The sequence below is a fragment of the Buteo buteo genome, chromosome 27 (assembly GCF_964188355.1).
Source record: "Buteo buteo chromosome 27, bButBut1.hap1.1, whole genome shotgun sequence".
Taxonomy (NCBI): Eukaryota; Metazoa; Chordata; class Aves; order Accipitriformes; family Accipitridae; genus Buteo; species Buteo buteo.
Genome location: NC_134197.1, coordinates 12,429,533 through 12,446,422, shown reverse-complemented (window position 1 = coordinate 12,446,422; position 16,890 = coordinate 12,429,533).

Here is a 16,890-nt window from a genome sequence, read left to right as displayed (position 1 = left end):
CATGACCAGTTCTCTGCCTCATTCAAAGGCTTGTGTATGCATTTAATTTTATTTCTACACACATAATGGAACATTTTCTTCTGAAAACCCTTCTCACAGTTTTGCCTCTAGTCACACTTAAAGGAAAAACAGCTTTACAGATATATAGTTGATTAATTGTATTAGTCTTTCAGCTGGGCAAATTAAAACATTAATGAACTTAAAGTAAATTCTGTGTTTCTGCTTCAAGAACTAAAGCGAATCACACAGCAGCTGAACTGTTTTAACAGAAGCTACAAAAATACAGTAAATGTCTAATCTCAGACAGAGTAACAGTTACAGGCTGCACCATTTGTTGTTTTCCTGCATCCCTCTGTGTGTAAGTTTAAAAGCCGGTATTCGTTCCTCTTCAGTATATTAACATATGGCAATTCCATTTCTGTAAGTGCTGGTGCATAAATAATTCATCTGGCATTAAAATCTAAGCTCTCCCAGAAGAACTGTGTATTTTATTAAGACTTTATACACAAAAAGAAATGCAGCAGCAGAGAAAGACATCTCATTCTAACCCAGTTTGGAAAAATATCCACAATCACAAGACACATTTGGTCAAGTATTGTTTGGCTACAGGTATCTTCAAGAAGTTTTTTTTCAGTGTATTAGAGAGACAGAACTTTATCTCATCTGTTATATGTTATGAATGTCTCATAGAAAAAAAGGTTAATTAATATAAATGTTAATTTTCCTAACAAAGGCACAAAACCCATCCCTGAACAAAATCTGAAGTGAATGAATGAACAGATAAGTATTCTTATAGTTACAATTTCATAGATTGAAAAAAGTTTCCTTTATCTTCATTTACATAATATCCACACAAGATGAAAAGATGTTTACCATAACTGAAAATTGATTTGTCCTGTAAAGGGTTGTGCTATGGAGGGGAGTGAAGGAATAGGGCAGAAAAAAACCCTGTAATTAGGCATGCAGCAACACCTGTGTCTCTTCAGTACAGATCCGACAGTTTCCAAACACTGAGCACTAAGTATAGGAAACAGAAGAAAAACTTATAGCTATATAGGTAATATTGCCTCATTAGCTTGCATAGAAGTGACAAGTTCAAAAAATAGCACTGAGTAAAAAATTCTGTTATTTTGCCAAAAAGATTTTCTTGCTGTTTGTTGCAGGGTCTGTTCAGTCCAAAAATGTCTCTCTGGTTGTATTAACCTTCCTCACAGCTATTTCTTACTGCAGGGACTAGATCCCATTTAGAAGCCTTGGTAATATCACTAGTAATTTAACTTTCAGAAAGCCTTCTAAATATGCCCCATTTCCAGAATGATGTTCTCTGCCTTCAAAATACCACTAAAAGGATATGCTTTGGGAAGCTTACACTTTTGTGTATGTGTTTTATTGAGTAATTTGGACTGCTACAAAAATCCTCTGTGCAGTTTGTCCTGATGTCAGAAACTGTAGTTGGAACACAAGAAATGAATGCAGTCTCAGCTGGCAAATTTCTCTTCTTTGGAAGACCACATTCAACATGAATTGCACTGAAACAGTTGATGTGTTCCTTATGAACAGTTCAGTATGTGAGCTAAAGGAATCACAGGAACGATACCAACGGCTGCAACCACAACTTTCCAAAGCAATGCTGGCAAAACTCTTCAAATGCTAAGTATAGTTTTGAATATAACTATTTTCCAAAAATAGGTAGTGGACTGCTGATACAATTTCTGTCAATGCATCAATTTTAATATTCACTCAAAAGAACAGAATCATGTTGTGCAAAGACTGGGAAATTCCTAATCTAGCCTCGCAAGCATTCCTTGACTTTGCCATTCAAAGAAGGCTAAGCTATTTTTATTCATTCTACATAATAGCATTTTCAATAGTACTTAAATATTTTGGTCTTCCAGGCCAATTAATTTGTCAGATAGATGGTTACTCATCTGCAGCTGCAGGTACATACATAATGTGACTGAGGGCTTCTCAGCATCTCACTTCTCCACATCTATCACATCCTGAACAACAGGGCAAGATGTCTGCAGGATTAGAGCATACATGCTCTCAATTAAATCTTGCTCTGGCAGCCAGTCCATATGGCAGGGAATGCACAGATCTTTCCCCTGAGACAGCAGATACCAGACTTGTCCGCAAACTATGAAGCTACTTCAAATAACATCATGCTGCAGCAGTGTTTCTACACCTTCACTATTTCACACTGTGTTGTTACCTCTTTGTAGTCTCCTTTTGCACTGATTCTTTGCCCTTAATTCACTCATTGTATATGTGTAGTAATCTCTGCATTAGTATGGTACATGTGATTCTTTTAGCTCACATATTAAACTGTTCATAAGGAACACATCAACAGCAGAAAATGGAGGTACTGTATAGGGTATTTTCCAGAAGAGATGGGGTCTTTGTGGGGGACCCTCAATCAAAGAGCCTAACAAAAGTTTCCATTTATAATAATAGGGCTGCTGATACAATTTTAAAACTGTGCCCTAAGCTGATTCAGTAACAACCAAAAAAGCTGAGCCAAGATGGACTTAAGGTGCCAAGTTCTTGATCTCTGATTCTGCTGTTAAGTGTATCTAGTAATTTGGTGTCCTAATTACAGCTCTTTCTCTTTTTTTATAGGCTCTTCTCTGCCTATTAAAAGGGAAAGGCTAAGTAAACACTGGGAGGAGCGGGAAATGTAGTATTTACGAAGAATGAAAACTGCTTAGATTCATTGGTATGATTAAGTCACTTCAGAACTTACTGAGATATTAAAGAGGGGAAAAAAACCACATTTAACACAGGAATATGTTTAGTCTGCCCTGAAAAGAGTGGAACAGAGCAGAATCAAGACTTCTACAAAACAGCTCAGTTGTACCAGAAAGAGCTCAATTGCACCATTTGATAAATGTGCTATAAAGAAATATAAGTAAGTGATAATTATCACTGGAACTGTGTAGCATCTATTTTATGGCTTTGTAAGCTATAATAGTATATAATCATACAATCTATAATCCTCACTTCGTTTCCCTCCTGCCTTCCACTATGAAACAGAAACAACAGCAATTAGGGGAGCATACAACATGTAGTGAAACTACATATTACCTCAAATACAACAGTCTCACAAAACACTTGTGCCCTCACCAAGCATTCTTCCAGGTCCCCATCTGCCCCGGGCATTGCTCCGCACCCAGGTGCAGGCAATGGTACACTAGCTCTTCTCATGCTCCAGGGCTCCCAGCCAGTTCTGACCGTGCTGGGCTGACAGCATGCCTGTGTTACTGTGTGTAAATGGCTTCCCGACCTGAAGTCCACCATGCTTCACAAACTCAGAACCTAGGTAAATCTAATACATGAGTGTCTCTGCTTGACATCATAAACATGTCTTCTGCCATCTTTACTTCTTGTGTCCTGAAAGGCTTAAACAGGTGAATTGCTCAAAAGTTTCTATGTACACCAGGATAGGATGGCTTGCTGCATAGCAGGGGGCAGGTAAGTGTTTAACGTTGACTCTTCCATGCTGCTAAGGAATCTCTTTGCTGTACCTTTACTTAAACATAGCTCCAAGCTTTCAATCTACAGTTCGGATTTGTAGAGCACTGCACATGCCATCTGAAGAAGCATCATGTCACAGTATCTTTACTTGAACAAAACTGCTACAAGCAGTGACCTGGAAGATGCAAAACTGAGCAAGTAAAAAACCCACTGCTCCTCAGTTAGACAAGCTTTGAATCCTTTCTGCTGTTTGCATGGGCACCATCACCTTAGCCTCATAAAGTCATAGCAAAGGTTCTGTCTAAGGAAAGGGAAAAAGAAAAAAAAACCAAAGAAAAAACAGGTTTATACCAGCTAACTTTAAACATGGTCTTCACTGGAAGACTCTCACATGACTTCCACCTACCAATTTGCCTTTTCAGTACAGTAAATCAGCTAATATAAGAGTGTGGGCCACAGTTTCTGGCTGCTGTTATGTAGACAGAGACAGGTGGCGTTGTTTATTTTTACTAGGCTATGTATTATGTAATCAGAATACAAACGTAGATTTGTTTTTGCTGAAATGAAAGGATAGGTTTGGAGGAAAGGAGAAGAAAAAATTCAAATCCCTAAAACTACATACACAATCAATAGTCATCTAATACAATAGGAAAGGGGATTCTAAAAAAAATCCCTTTCATAGGTTTGAATCCATCAATTTGGCTGCAAAACCAGGATTCTGTCTAATTCTAGGGTTGACTAATTATGGTAGAACCACATGCTGATGCACATGGAAAAGAGAGACTGAATGCAAAGTCCAAGTATTGTCCAGCTGGTGCCAAAACTCACTGCTCTGCCAATTTTTAACATCAACACAGGATGTGCCTGGCTGAACACAGTCCACTGCACTGCTAGCTTAGAAGAAGTGAGTGTAAGTGTTTGGTTTTAACACACCCTGAATATGTGAACTGTTCATGTTTTGTGGCAGCAATGTAACACTGTGTGGCTGCTGGGCACAAATGCAGGAACTGCACCAAGCCCTGCCGTACACAGTTAATGTCAAGCAGGAGGTGCTATTTCCACTATAAATCCATCTGTATTCACACATTTTAAAAAAGAGACTAGCAAATTTAATCTTGACAGCTACCAGAATGTGAGAAGCTTTCACAATCTTGCTGTTAATCTTCCAAAAGTGTGACAACCACTGTTTTATTTAAAAACAGAACAGGCAAGGATTCCGCTTTTCTCACCTTTCTGACACATGCAAAATTGTTTGCAAGGAAAAAAGTCGACTTATTCTAGGGAACACAACCTGTCTGCACTGGAACAAAAGTGTTTCTGCCAGGAACATACAAGTCTGCAGAGATGGGAACTAATGCAAAGAAAAGGAACAGCCTAAGGAACAAATGAATTGCATTTCTAGAAGTTATCAGACTTTGCCAACAGATCCTTACATAGATTTGAGTGAGACTTTTGATCACAATCCATGGAAATGTGACTGAAACAAATCAGCAATGAACCAATTTCATCGCTTATCAGCCTAGTAGTGACACAGAGCTGTTTGCTCCCTCATTAGCAGTCATTCACTCTACACTTGGGTCAAATACCTTCAAAGACAGAGGCCTGTATCACCAGACTAGCCTATTCATGCCCTATCAACAAAACAGCAAAGCACTATTTATGGATTTGTTGCAATTCTTTTTTTTTCTTCAGCAAGGTTATCCTCCAACTATGGGCTAGGGTCAAATCTGCCTGAAGTTAACTATTAACCTTATTGCACAGAATGAGCAGCCTGTAAATACTGCTGCCAGATCCAGTTAAGAGGAAGGCTTAAGTGTGAGTCTGATTTGCTGTTCTGGTGTTTCCTCAAGTCTGTTTTCGACAGTTTGTCCAAATAACTCCTAATATAGGCTTGTTCTCTAAGGAGGAAAACCTTAAAGTTGACTGAGGCTTAACTCAAGGGGTTTTAGACGCTGCTAGAAAAGGTTTCCTGATTTCCCTATGTAAGAGTATAGTTAATAAAATATTATCCTGAACAGAAATTCACTGAGCCTTGAAATTCCTTGTAGTAGTTACATACCAACGCCTGATACTGAAATTGAGAACAACTTAGTCACATTTGATTGAAGACAAGGATCTTTGGGAAAATTTAGTTTAGCATTTAAACGATCGATTTAATATTGTGGTCTCTTGCTACTGTCTCAAGCTTTCTGTTATATAGTCTTTTCTTTAAGTCCAAGCCCTTGGAAAGACAAGAATCTCAGTTTTCATTATTTTCAATGTATTCTTCCAATCTTCCTGGTTACAAAGGAAATTTTGAAAAGGTATTCAAGCTAACTCTTTAAATGGAAGGAAATAGCCCAATATTATTCTCTTTTTCTGGCATTTTAATCCCCTCTCTTGGGGCATTTGGCAGGAACATATTGACTTATGGGTTTCTGAGCTTAGCAGTACAGACTGAAATACACTCCTGTGGGAATACATATAAGGAAGCTGGAGATGGATTGTCTAGTTCCTGGCAACTTTTGAAGTTATTTGGAACAGTATTGGTCAAGCAAATCATTAGCTTTCTACAAAAGAAACCAGGGGAAAAAATGAGAGTAAGGGACCTAGATACACATAATAGTAATGGAAGGAAAAGTCAGAGATTCTGAACAAACTACTTCAACTATTTTATGTGGCAGGTTACAAGCCAAAACAGTTATGTACAGCCTTTTTTGTCATCTTCAAATCTAAGAATAGTTTACAGAATCTTGACTCATCTTGACTTTGTGATTCCAGCTTCTTCCAAACCTGCAAGTGTCACTGCAGGCCTCTCAGCAGAGCCTGCAGTGCAGGAAGGCTGTGTCTTACAACACTGAGCAGCCAGGCATTCTTCTTGTTTGGTTGCTTGGTTTTGTTTTACCTGTGGGTTTCTGTCTATCAAACAAAGGTGCGAAGGAAATCTGATAGACAGTAAATGTAAGGGACAGACAGACACCACCAAGAAAAGTAAGAAAGACTCAAATAGTTATCTGTGCAGTTTATTCTGTAACCTTTGTTCTGCTTAATACTACTCATACTAGAGGTACCAGAGTTTATAAGACTGGTTGCATTATTACAAGACCTAAAATGCTTACTAATTCAGAGTATGAGATTAAGTTTCCAAAATGATGGGAAGAACTGAAAGCCATTGAGAACAGCATCACTGGGAACATTTTGGCCCTCATTTCCTCAATAATAAAGTGGGTAGATAAAGCTGTTGGAGAAGGCACTTAACCAAAAAGAGAAGAAAAAAATTGCTGCCAGAGTGTTTATAGATTTTCCTAAAGTAAACCATCATTTTTTAGCCCTTAATGGGTTACTACAAATCTTCACCTGAGACCAAGGAATTAAGATGAGGCAAATGCTGAAGCTGAATTCTTTGTCTTAAGTGTCAATCAAAAAGCTTGCTTGGGCCTGCTGCTCTTACAGGAATACCTTAGCTAGGCTAAGAACTTTTATAATAGATTTTAAGCATATTTTCTTCATCAACAATTCGCTAGCATTGCCACATTTCTTTGTTGTTCATCTCCTACAACTCAGCATTTCAGTAGCATGCACAGTTCTAAAGCACACAAGACTCATAATTACAGTTCAAATAATAAAGGAGAAATAACATGCTGCGTATTTGTGGGAAAATGGGAATCAGCAGGGTTGGATTCTGTCACCAGATCTGACACAGGTTTCCTATGTGTCCTAGTACAATGTGCTTATATAAAAATATTCAAGTATTGCCGGGGAAGTTGGAAACCTACAGTATGCCTGGCTTCTAGAACCAAACCCCTTAGTACCATATACTTTTTTCAGGAGCACTGAATACCCACAACTTGTATATGTTTCTGCTGTTGCATTCAGCATCTCTGGCATGCAGTCCTAGACACCAAGTTGGGCCCACAATTGGTGGAACTTCAAAACTGTGAGCTCATACCCATCTGGGTTTTATCATCTATAGCAGCTTTGCCTCAGTCAAGACAGAGAGAACAATATTAATCTATTTAACATTGGTAGCAGAAGACTGACCATTGATGATTACAAGCATTGATAATCTTGAATAGTTCTATAGAAATACAGTGTTGATATACCAACACAGAGAGCAGCTATCCGTAATGTGGTAAAGCAATTTAAAAGCAAGTAACTGCCAAATGCACTCTGCCCATATGTCTAGGTAATATATTTAACCAAACTTTTATAAATGTTTTTTTAAAGTAAATAGGTACAGGAAACTGTAACTACCAGGAAAGTAATGCATAAAGAAGCTGAGGTTTTGTATGTTCACATAGTTTACAGGAACATCAACTAAAAACAAATTAGCTAAGGTAAATAAATATGCAGCTGAGTGGAGAACACTGTAAGAAATGAACATCTTATTCAGGTATTTTCATTCAGCATGCAAAAAGAAACAAGATGTCCAGAAGACTGACTTGCATGCTAGTATTACTAAGGTCTAAAGTAACATATTGGAAGACTGATTTCATCAATTTGTCATGGAAAATGTGTTGAAAGACACAGAGAAAAGCTGGTGACTTAGGAATTCTTACTATAAAGTTACTTCAGACCTCGTGCTTGTGTGACACGTAATGTAATCTCCTTGGATTTTAAGCAATAAAATGGAATATGTCTGAATGTGACATAAGATGCAGAAGAGGTTGCAATGCACACATATCAACATGTACTGAGCAGTAGTCCCTTCTCAAGAGCAATGACTGTCATTTTTCTGCAAGGTTAAGGAGGAGTCATCAGGGTTAAGGAACTTAAAACAGGAAAAGGCTGTTAAGTGAATGTTGTAGCTCTGAGAAAATATGACAAGGTCAGAGAACTTATCTTTCCTGTCGGTGCAACTGAATGATTCTTCCACTCTAAGTCAGGCAATCTGGAAGGCTGACCCTTGTTCTCCCTCACTTGCCACCCTGTTCCCTCTTTTCCTCTAGTTGGTACCCAGCTTCACAGGACAGACGGGAACAGACATGTTCTCCCTGAAGTTTGAGGCAGTTAAATTTCGTGACTCTACTGCACAGGCTCCAATTTTGACAAGGTATGAGTTTTAGCTAAGGATATACCTTTGACAGAAGACTGAAGCTGAAACAAAGCAATGCCTATTGAGTTTGCACATTTCATTTTCTTGAGAACCCTCTCCTAGACAAGCTGATTCTAACCATAAGAGGCAGTGTTTGGAAGCACTTGATATGGCCTGACCACACATAACAGGACTAGGGCTGGTACTGCTGCACTCCCAAACCCCCATAAGCACAACAGATGAGATGATGCAATTAACTACAGAAGACAAGGAAACATGAGGAGTCTGAGCATAAAGAGGAGTAATAGAAAATGGAGATTCGGTAGATCTTGGTGTCTGGGACATCTCACTAACTGCCTTGTCTTGGATCTTCCTATCACAGAATAAACACCTTCCTATTCTTGGCACATCTACATTATAGATGTCTATAGGTGACACTCAGGATGTCAGATTTCCTTTTACAAGGCTTTTTTTGTATTAACTCAGCAGTAAGAAACAGGTCTCTCTAGAATGATCTGTTTACATTTCTGCCCAGCATTGTAAAAAGAAGGATATCAGTTGTGTCTAGGAGGCTTTCCAAGTGTTTTGAAATTAGCTGGAAACCTGGTCTAAGTGCTGTGTTGGGTCTGTGGTAATCTTTCACGTCACTTCCAATTTGATTCTTTTTAGAACTGGGTGTCAGAATCTAAACTGCCACAAGTTAAAGGTAAAACCACTGGATTCCCTTGTGTCTCCAGGCAATACAGTTCTTGGTTTTGTTTTAAATAAACCTAAACAGGCTTTGAATGGCTGAGGAGCTGTATAGCAGATTTCCCCAACAGCTTCTTTTCAGCTTTTCAACCCTCTGAACTGTACCGCCTGCTAGTCTGGGGATCACACTCATATTCTCTAGTGTTTTGACCCACTATCTACGTTTCATTCCTATCAGCCATCTGAGCACATTGTATATCCCTCAGCTACAGCTGTTGATCTGTATTTAGTAAATAACATCCTGTTAAACAATCAGAAAATACATGACTTGGTCACATACCAGAGGAACCACAGAAAGAGCATTTCAGGCCTGTCTGCATCATAAGAGGCTGGAATACCAACTCCATCAAAGCTGTTAATTTAAATTTTTCCTCTATATTATTCAAGATTTATAGCCTGGTTAAATGCATCTTTGAAACATACACATGAACACCAATGGGCTGAAGGTGCTCTGCACTACTATACAGGCTTGAGTAATGACTACTAATCTGAATAAAATACTGAAAAGCAATTTAGGCTATTAATACAATCTAAGCCATATATGCAGACATGCAGCTTCTCTGGCTACACATTGACACTCCAGCAAACAGAAGTAACCTGTTACCACTTAAAGTGGAGATATGAGATACAAATAATCATATTGGTCACAGCCCTGCCCAGACATCTGATAAGAAATAAGTTCCAAATGAAACCAAACCATATACTATATAAAGCAAAACTGTTCGCAGTTATAACTGTTCACAGATGTAAACTGCACCTTGGTAACACCTTTCATGTTTGAATACCTACAAATTTTGCTGATTTTTCTGTAAAAAAAAAGTGCACCTAATGCCAGAAACTGTTTCCAGAATTACTTCATATCTGATAACCTATATCCCACCTGAAGCTACATTCATCGTCTTTCCACAGTTACAATGCCCCAACAAGTAGAATGGAAAGGGGCAATCATGTTTGGGATAATCTGCACAAGTTGCTGTGTTGGTACTGTCACTGTCTCCCAGTACTCTGTATTCTCTTTTAGCTTTTTAAACATTTTTCTTGTCCTTCAGATTGCCTGTTCTCTGTTTTTCCTGCTAATATTCTCACGGTAGAGTTTTTAACTCTTCACAAGCTGAAAGGAATTAAAGGAATTGCTCTGTATTCATAAATAACTGCTCCCTCCAGCAGCACCATTCACCGTATGTTGTGTTATTCAATTTGCAATATCCTACAAGCCCAAGTACAGTATGTTGTCTTTGCTAGCACTCAGCCAGTGTCATAGGCCACCTGCTAGCAGGGGAACAACTACGGTGACTAACTCTGAATATGTCTAGGCTATCCAGACTATCCATTATTAGTATACCTGCAATAATGAATAATAGCAGAGAAACTTCACAGGAAAGTCTAGTAGGGGTGAGACTCTACAAGAGACACAGAGGTGTCTAAAATGGAGAGCAGGTATTCAGTCAGGGTGCAAGAGCATTTAGGGAATGAACAGGAATAAAAGAAATATCTTCATTGTATTTAAAGGATAACAGACTTTTCAATGTAGTAAAGTGATCTGATTTCTTATGGCAATTAATATCAGCTTCAACGAATATGCACTTCCAGTTTTGGAATTCTGAAATACAGTGGAAGAAAAAAGCTCAAGTATTTCCTACAAAAGTTGCCTTCCAGGGAGTAACTGCTGACCGAAGACCTCACCATAAGGAATAATGTATAGGTTTTCTTTTACAGAAAAATGCAATGCTGTTTTGAAATCTTGTGCATTCACCCTGGAGAATCTGCAGGCCACTTACTTTGTATTGTAAGAAAGATATCTTGTCATTAATGACTAATGACTGGTGGGTAATCCTGCAGCACAGTCCCTTTATCTGACAGGACTGCACACATGGATGACTTGCAACAAGATTACCCTAGCATGGTTGCTAGGCGGCAAATGTAGTGCCTAGAAAACATTTGATGCTGACAGCTACTGTAAACTGTTTTGTAGGGAACAGCTTTACCAGTGCATTAATTCTGCTGCAATAAAGGATTTTCTAAACTAGAGCTATTCCAAATGAAAACATCATAAAAATAAAATTTACACTGAACTTTTGACATATACAACTTAACCCGCATTTCTCAAAAGAAAGATTTATAAAAACAGAATTCTCTAAAAGCTGAGTCAACAAGACAGCTAGGTCACTAGAGAAAAGGCTGTTCTGCTCCTTGCCCACAGATTATAGGCTTGGATCACAGGCACTCACAACTCCCTGAACCTTGGAGGGAGTTGGCACTGCTCAAATAAACATCTTAACTGATGAAACAAGGATGTAAAATTTTACCTGCAAAACAGTTGAGCGCGAATGTACACTTCTTGTGCACTGCTCACCATGCAGGGTTAACATCTTGAATTTCTTTGTCTTCACACCTCCTCTCCCCTAAGAATTTGTGTATGTTGGTGACTACAGTCCTGCACCTCTCTCTCCCTAGATTCACAGCTTGAACTCTGGTATCCTTGCAGCTTTCTGGCCCTCTTCAGGAGCTGTGGTCCTCCACACAGTGACCGGTGCACCATCTACCACAGCTCACTTCCATTCAATACCCTCTAAGGCCCTGCTACCCCTGTCTAAACTGGTCATAGAATACTACCAATAATTATAATGTAGCAAAAGTCACACAGTCTGACATTTAGGATTTAACATAGCATAATGCAGTTACTGCAGAGCAGAATCAGTTCAAATTATGTGCAGCTGCAGATTTTCAGAGGGAGAGTACACCTAATCCTTAAAAGGAGATAAAAATGTCTTTACTTGGGACTTGAAACAATGGAAGTAAAAGGAAGAAGGGAGAGTTACAGATAGATTAAGTTGCAGGAATGTGAAGAAGAAGGAAGGTCTTTGCACAAACAGTATCAGAACAGCTTATGGCTCAGCTTCTAGGACAGTGAGTAATTACTGGTATTCAGAAAATTAAACTGAAGATCTTAATTGCAAATAAACCACTCATAATCAGACTACTATATGTAATAGTCTTCCCTACTAATAGATAAAATAGCTACTTCATATATTAAATATTGCCTACGCTAAATGTTCTGATTGTTCTGATGCACTATTCCTGTCCTGGGTTTCATAGATTGTGGGTTGTGTTCCAGGATCCCAGAGGATTAAACAATAATGTCCAGGCAAAATTTACCAGGAAACTTGCAAAAAAAATCATGACCAGAGTTATCAAGGGATGAGATGGAACTGTCTGAATCAATCTGTCCATCAGGGTTTAGGTTTCCAGATCATTTCCACCTTCCCTGTTTACATCACTCAAAAACTATTTTGTCTCTAAATCACCTCTAGCTTCTCTAATAACAGCAGGCAGTTGTAATCATTAAGTGCAGCAGCAAATGTTTCCATTACATTTCTACTCTTTGTAGGTATCAGCCGTATAGTGTTTTCTGTAATGGCTGACACTTGCAGTTTGAACTGTTTACTGTGATGTAGTTTCAGGAGTGCTCCTAAAATTCAAAGCAAAATAAGGCAAGTTGGCACAAATGTTGAGATAACAAGGGATTTCTTTTTCTCTTGGCTACAGTAGGGAAGGTTCAAACTAGGCTTCATCTGGAGAGATGTTCCACTGCAAGGCAATCTGTCACAATAAATGCAATACACTGGTGTAAACTATGATTTGCATTAGTGCACTTACACTGTTTCTGGAAGCGCTTGCTGTAAAAAGCAGAAGTATGGTGATAAAATCTAGTAAGACTGTCAAGGATTTACTAAACACTTGACTACCCAGCCTCAAAACAGTATCACTCCAATCTGAATTTCTAGCTCTGTGGGAATGTAGCTCTAGTACACCGTGAAGCATATGGACAAAATAGCTTATTCTACTCTGTATGCTGAAAAGGTAAAAAATGTGTTTTAAACATGCAAATTAGCAATCTAAACAGATTTTCTTCGAGTTTCCCCAGCTAACACATTCAATATGTGTCTTGAAGACCAGACAAGAAATATGGCCAAAATAGGGGAAGCAGTAAAGAAGGAGAGGGCTAAAAACCTGGTAGATGTTCAAAACCACCTTTTGTTCATTTGATCAAATGCACTTATAGGAATAAACTTGAGAGAGAAAAGCTTCAGTTCCAGTATACAGGATGGGGTATTTACCTGTCTGTACCACCAAAACTGGTCAAGGACTTATTATTGAGAAAAGTCATACATATACACTAAGACTTCTTTACAATTGGATTTTTTAATACCTGGAAGAAAGAAGATACTCAGTAAAATTTAGGGGTCCATAGTCTAGAGGCCTTGGACTCTTAGGGAGAAATGTCTCCTCAGGACTGCTCTCCGTGTGCTGCCCCCCTCTTCTCGATTCACTTATGAATGTGAATCTGCTGTTCCCTTTCTCCTTCCTCTTTTCACTCATAAAAAGAAAAAAAAACTTGAAGCCTTCTTTATACTGTGTAAGTGAAAAGGTGGGAAAATGTGCAGCTTGGGTTTGTTGTTTGTTTTTTTTTTAAATACAAGTAATTTCCTTTAGGTTTTTTTTTATAAGACATTCTGGTATTACTTAGAAAATTTTCCTAGGGGAGTCTATGGTGGTCTGGAGAACTGGAAGAGGTGTAACATCAGAAATAAATCAATAAACAAAAATGAAGCAGGGATAATGGAAATAGAAGAGTTTTACAGCCAAACCATTTTGGTTGTTAGTACTGTAATAATTTGATTTGAACAGATGAATACTTTTTTAAACCTATACACCTGCTTCTCTTCTGGAAAGGGTGGGGATAGGAAGAACATAACAAAGAAATCTTTCAGAAAGATTCCCTGGGAAATCTCTACAGAGAAAAGGAGGAAGAGAAAGCCTGAAGTTCAGAAGTACTGTATGCCTTTGCAAGCTTTAAAGAGAAAGGAATTAATAGATTAAAGTTAGGCCCAAATGATTAAGAAGCAAAAGCAGAAAAAAAAGTATTTTGATTTCTTGGGGAAGGGGTGGGCTGGGGGACATGTCACATTTACTGATTTTACAATCCTGATAAATCCACCATGATGTTAATATTATCTAGTCAAAGGAGGGTAATGTCCTTTCTCTTTACATATTTCCATATTACTCTATAGTAGTTCATGTGGTCAGCTCTTCCAGGAAGTAGCTCAATCACCCCATTTATCAGGAAATGTTTCTTTATAAAAAATTTTTAAAAAACCCAAGCCAGCCACACACTTAACAGTTAGCAATGTCATTTTTTAAGACAATTTTAAAATTTTGGTCCCTGCTCCTCTGGAGTACCTGCAGGCTCTGAAGGAGGCTCAGCTCTTGCTGATCTAATCATACCCATTTTTTTAGTCCTTCATATTCATACTAAGAAACTAATCAGGAGGTGATTGCGGACTGTTTGTCTTACAAAAAAGAGATTGCTTTGCCAAAGTAAAAGCATATTCTGGGCCACACTACTGATGACAGAAGGAAATAGGAGTGTTCTAGGTTCATCAAGAAGGGGAAAAGGCTGATGCATACAGGAACATAAAATATGTGGTCTTTTTCCATGGATGAGAGAAAGAACTAAAATAAAAACTTTTTGGCTCTGCTTCCAGTCTTGGAACAGGGAATAGCTTTGTTGCATTATCTCTTTGTGGTAAAGTTAAATTGAAGGAAATGCTGAACAACTCTACCAAATGTGGTTTCCAAATGTATATCTGTTTTTCAGTGGAACACAGTTACCTATAGTTCCAAGCAAACACTGTTCCTGCGAAGCGAAGTTTATTACACTGCCAGATCTTTCGACTAGGAAACTGTCACCTCTCATGTCTACTACAGACAGTTCCTGCAGCCTAATTACAAAGCATCATTTGATTTTGCTAAAACCTGTTTGGTGTCATGTTTAAAATAACGTGGTTTAAAATAACGTGTTTTAAAATAACTGTTGGATTCAAAGTAATAACCTGGAAGGATGGGAAACTGTCTGTATGCACCCAGATACACTGAGTGAGCCTGAGATGGTGGCACTATCATCAGATGCCTTTTCTTAGTAGACTTCATAACTCTGGCATAAAGCTTTATAAATAACTGCTGCAGAAAGGAAATGCCTTGTACCTTGCTCATCAGTCTTCAAATACAAAACCAGCCTCCAAAGCATGGGACAAAGGTGTTTCAACACAGCAAAAGACAAGAAATTTCTCTTTTTTGCATATTTTGAAGCAATAAAAGTGAATAGGAGATAGATGTGTTGCAGCAAAATAAAGATGAGACTTTTATGTGCCAATATGACATATAGCACTGTTTTCACCCTTCTAATTATCATCTGTGTAATTACATATAAAAACTGCTCTTTCAAGACAGAAGGCAAGGCATGCAAGCAGAAACACCTCTTGTCCCAAGTTAGGTTCTATGCCAAAAAGGGCTTCAGCCTTTGGAAGCCTGAAGCTAAGCTTATGCTCAAATGGGTTTTAAAAAATCCTTTTTTCCTGGCCTGGATTCACAGTCTGTCATCATGAAGTACCATTTACAGCACTAATCAGAATAAGAGAATTCATCATTGCCATTACTGCTGTCACATAAGAACTATCTTTTGAGGGTTTTCTTTTAAATACATAAGGTGGATATTCCTGAAGGTGGCATTAATGCTGAAGTGATTTGATTCTACTACTCAGATATACAATAAGTCTACTCTCACACTAATCTTAAAAGTGCTTTTACACTGTGAGTCACAGCAATATGAGAGTAAGGTGCAGCATAGACACAGGAATATATACATATAATTGCAAATTGATATTCAGAACTGCACAGGATAACCAGTATGTTACTTTGTAATGACTGCTGAATACTTTAAAATAAAACAATGTGCTCATTCCCCTATTTTCGGAGTATCAATTGCCTTCATTCTCTCATCACTGAAGAGCAAACACACCACATTTTCTGAATGTGATGGAAAATTAAAATAGTGGTATTAGTGGAACCTGTCTGATAATTTCATTATCCTTCTTTCTTTCCTAGAAAACTGGAAATTAGTTTCCTTCACTATGGACAAATACTCAGCCTTGGGCCTCAGAGTTTACCCACTTGATATCTAACACACTAAAGCTACAATGACATTATGTCATCCAGTAGCTTTAGCTTTGCAGGCATGAAAAACATGCCCCAAGTTTAGTGGACATGATACAGCAAGCAAACTTAAACGAACTTTCTAATATACTAAAGAGGTCAACCAATATGTTGCATGTCAAACATGTGAAAGGTTAAAAAACAACCTCAAACTTTCAGCCAACAGTTGGAGCTGTGGAGGTCTCCGCTTCATCCATGACTGAGTACAAAAACACCAGATGCTTTCTTAAGTACAAGGCTATGGGAGACTGGTAGGGTTCCACAGCAGAATGCAAGAAAAGCTTCTAGGGCATGTACAGCACACCCTGGTAGAGGAAGCAAGTCTTGCTTTAGTGTTACCCTGAGAGTTTTATAAAACTTTTAAAAATTAAACTTTGACCTGGACAGACACTTTATATACTTCATTCCTCTTCATGCACAGAGCCGGATTACTAATTTCTCATGCCCTTCTTTCAGTTGAAATAAAAAAAGATAAAACTTACCTGCCCAAGCTGCTGGAGAGATTCAGCTTGGTCCCCATTTCTCTGTAATATGTGCTCTTCAGTGGACCTGTAAGTAAAGGTGAAAGTTGTTACTTATACCACCTTGAACAGAGATAG